Source organism: Dermacentor albipictus, chromosome 1, assembly GCF_038994185.2.
Source record: "Dermacentor albipictus isolate Rhodes 1998 colony chromosome 1, USDA_Dalb.pri_finalv2, whole genome shotgun sequence".
Lineage (NCBI taxonomy): Eukaryota > Metazoa > Arthropoda > Arachnida > Ixodida > Ixodidae > Dermacentor > Dermacentor albipictus.
In genome coordinates this window covers 188,918,987-188,923,357 of record NC_091821.1, presented here as the reverse complement: position 1 = coordinate 188,923,357, position 4,371 = coordinate 188,918,987, and positions in this window count along the sequence as shown.

Here is a 4,371-nt window from a genome sequence, read left to right as displayed (position 1 = left end):
GATGATGATGTCTGCGGCCACATTCCCCCTTTGAATCGGAAAACCAAAACACCGATTATGATGATGATAGTTGTGCCGTCCCCCCCTTTTTTTAACGGGGCACTGGTAAAAGCGTAATTTTCAGCTATAAAAAATGGTTTCGTGTAGGTGGGTGGAGCTAGACTAGAGAAAAGAATGGCGACTTCCTACACTCCACAAGTAACGCCGGAAGAAGTAAAGAACGCCTTGGGAGCTATGCAAAGGGGGAAGGCAGCTGGGGAGGATCAGGTAACAGCAGATTTGTTGAAGGATGGTGGGAACATTGTTCTAGAAAGACTGGCCGCCCTATATACACAATGCCTAATAACATCGGGCGTGCCGGAATCTTGGAAGAACGCTAACATAATCCTAATCCTAGGGGACACCAAAGACTTGAAAAATTATAGACCGATCAGCTTACTGTCCGTTGCCTACAAAGTATTTACTAAGGTAATCGCAAATAGAATCAGGAACACGTTAGACTTCTGTCAACCAAAAGACCAGGCAGGATTCCGTAAGGGCTACTCAACAATAGACCATATTCACACTATCAATCAGGGGATAGAGAAATGTGCGGAATACAAAAAAGCGTTTGATTCAGTCGAAACCTCAGCAGTCATGGTTGCATTACGAAATCAGGGTGTAGATGAGCCATATGTAAAAATACTGAAAGATATTTATAACGTCTCCACAGCCACCATAGTCCTCCATAAAGAAAGCAACAAACTCCCAATAAAGAAAGGCGTCAGACGGGGAGATAGGATCTCTCCAATGCTATTCACAGCGTGTTTACAGGAGGTATTCAGAGACTTGGAGTGGGAAGGATTGGGGATAAAAGTTGATGGAGAATACTTTAGCAACTTGAGATTCGCTGATGATATTGCCTTGCTTAGTAACTCAGGAGACCAATTGCAATGCATGCTCACTGACCTGGAGAGGCAAAGCAGAAGGGTGGGTCTGAAAATTAATCTGCACAAAACTAAAGTAGTGTTCAACAGCCTCGGAAGAGAACAGCAGTTTACGGTAGGTAGCGAGGCACTGGAAGTGGTAAGGGAATGCATCTACTTAGTGCAGGTAGTAACCGCAGATCCGGATCATGAGATTGAAATAATCAGAAGAATAAGAATGGGCATGCGGTGCGTTTGGCAGGCATTCTCAGATCATGAACAGCAGGGTGCCACTATCCCTCAAGAGAAAAGTGTATAACAGCTGTGTCCGACCAGTACTCACGTACGGGGCAGAAACCTGGAGGCTGACGAAAAGAGTTCTACTTAAATTGAGGACGACGCAACGAGCTATGGAAAGACGAATGATGGGTGTAACGTTAAGGGATAAGAAAAGAGCAGATTGGGTGAGGGAACAAATGCGGGTTAATGACATCTTGGTTGAAATCAAGAAAAAGAAATGGGTATGGGCAGGACATGTAATGAGGAGGGAAGGTAACCGATGGTCATTAAGGGTTACGGACTGGATTCCAAGGGAAGGGAAGCGTAGCAGGGGGCGGCAGAAAGATAGGTGGGAGGATGACATTAAGAAGTTTGCAGGGACAGCATGGCCACAATTAGTACATGACCGGGGTAGTTGGAGAAGTATGGGAGAGGCCTTTGCCCTGCAGTGGGCGTAACCAGGCTGATGATGATGATGACACTAGTTACGCTCATGTAGCCAGTGTAGGTAAAAAAAAAAGAGCCCTAGTGTGCTACTGTAACTGAAAAGCCGTTGAGGTTACGAAACAGCGACTCGAGCACTAGAGCGTTGGCGCACTCGAAAACAGCCGAGTGGAGTGGCCAAGAAAACGGGCAAAAAGGCCACCAGAAACGCTTTTTCTAGTTTTCTTTTCCTTACACGTTTTCTCCATAATTTGGAGCTCATATCCAGGTTTCATCCTACCGCAGATCGCACAGCGCGGGACGCGCCTGCATGTATCCGAAGTTTCTGGAAAGTTATCGATGCTTCTATCCGCTGTCTGTTGTCGCCGAACCTTGTGTTATCTGATTTCATCGCGTGACGCGAATGGCGTAGAACTTTGTGGAAGGCACGCGGGCCCCAACAATTATTCTGGAATATTCGATGACTGCTCTATGAAAGCCGACGCGCTGGACCCACTGATCAGATTTTCGACGATCGCCGACCGTGTTCGCCGCTATCGTTGGGCTATAAGTGTAGCCTGTTTTTGCGGGCGCAGGTTCGCCCAATAAAAGTTAGTTTTGTCCTTCACAGTATTGCTACTGTGTTCTTCAACGTCACCACCACGTGACATCTGGTGGAGGTGCTTTTATGCGAAGCATATTACGAGAGCTCAACCCAGCTCCTCAGGCGCGGCGGTGTCGCCTTCAATACCACGTGACACCGTGACGTCACGACGGAGGAGAAACGGGGCTCCAACTCACGCCGTCGCTCGCGGCGTCGCGGCGGTATATAAGCAGCTGCGCTTGCCTCTGCTAGACACTCACGAGGTGAGATGCCTCCTGGAGACAGCTGCTCGTTGGAATGAGAAGCGAAGGTTGCGGCGTGCTACAGAGACTGATTTTCTAGGTGGCTTTGGCTCAACTCTTGCAAGATGGGCTGGGTGGGAATCGAACCAGGGTCTCCGGAGTGTGAGACGGAGACGCTACCACTGAACCACGAGTACTTTTTTTTTCTTTATTTCCAGCTTGGCTACAAGCCTCAAAAGTGTTTGTGATCATAGATCACACTCGTTTTATGTGTGTCAAAGTATCAAGCATTGACAACACAGCTTCATCGCAGTCATTCATCTTGTACACGTCACGCACCTTCACAACCATTTCCAAAAAATATTCATACACAGTTCGGCCTTTAACATCGCAATGTCTATATGCCAACAGACTACGCCATACTGCGTGCAGTCCACTGAACCACGAGTACGATGCTTCAAAGCGGTACAAAAGCGCCTCTAGTGAATGTGGTGTTGCCTTAGAAACGAGCTGTTTCTAAGGCTCAGGAGTGCGTCGCTTACTCAGACGCACATTTCGTTGCCGCGCCGAACGCTGCGTTGCTCGACGCTCACCGCGTCCAATGCGGGGCGCGTAGTCGCTGCGCCGTAGCCCATTGTCTTCCACCCTTTGGCGGGTCGACGGGAACGCTGTCGCGTTCCACTCTTGAAGGCGAAGCAGAGTAACGCATGAGTGGTTTCTTCGTCTAGGCGAACTAAATATAACCAAGCAACAGCAGTTCACCAGGCTAAACAGTGGTTCAACAACTAAAATAAAGGCTAGTATGCTTCGCATCCTGGGCTTAACCTTAGCTAAGCCACAGCCATTTTTTGTTCATTTATCGGACGCCCCCGACAAGCCGTGATCCAAGCCCGGACCGCAAAGAGAACACCAACGTAGTCCCGGACCATCGAGCAAGCCGCCCTCTTCAACAGCTGCCCCCGGAGCACGGACTTCTACCAGAGAAGACCAAGAAGATTGTGACCAAGGCAACCCCAATGGCAGCCCTAGTGTCCCCCATCGTGCTGCAGCAGCCCAGGGAACCATCGACGTTCCGCGGTTCCACATTTGAGGACCCGGAAAGCTGGTTGGAAACGTATGAGAGCGTCGCTACGTTTAACAGCTGGGCAAGCGACGACGAGCTACGACATGTCTATTTCGAATTGGAGGACGCCGCCAGGACGTGGTTCGAGAATCAAGAAGCCACCTTGACGACGTGGGACCTCTTCCGAAGCGGCTTCCTGCAAACATTTACAAGCGTCGTGCGAAAAGAGCGAGCCCAAGCTCTACTGGAGACCAGAGCGCAGCTGCCGAATGAGACGATCTTCACTGTGGAAATGAGCCGTCTTTTCCGCCACGCCGACCCAGAAATGTCCGAGGAGAAGAAAGTCCGCCTACTGATGCGTGGTGTAAAGGAGGAACTTTTCGCTGGAACGGTAAGAAGCCCACCGATGACTGTCGACGAGTTCCTTCGTGAGGCGACGAGCATCGAGAAGACCCTGGAATTGCGGAACCGGCAATTCGACCGACGCACCAAGCAAACAAGCTACGCCGGAATTCAATCACTGGCCACGGACGATCTGTACGAGACCATCAGGGCCATTGTGCACGAAGAACTGCGCAAGGTCTTGCCATCGTCGCAGCCTCAAGTGGCTTCGATCGCCGACATGGTGAAAGAGGTGCACCGATCGCTTGGAGTTCCTGAGGTGTAACCACAATTACCGCAGCCCCAGCCAGAAGCGATGACTTACGCCGCCGTCGCACGCCGTCAAGGTCCCCCTCCGCGACCGCGCCAAGGCCCTGTAACGCCGCAATTCCGTCGTCCGCCGCCGCCAGCACGACGACCCGTCGCCCAGCGCACCTACGCGAGGAAGACGAATATTTGGCGCGCCCCCGACCA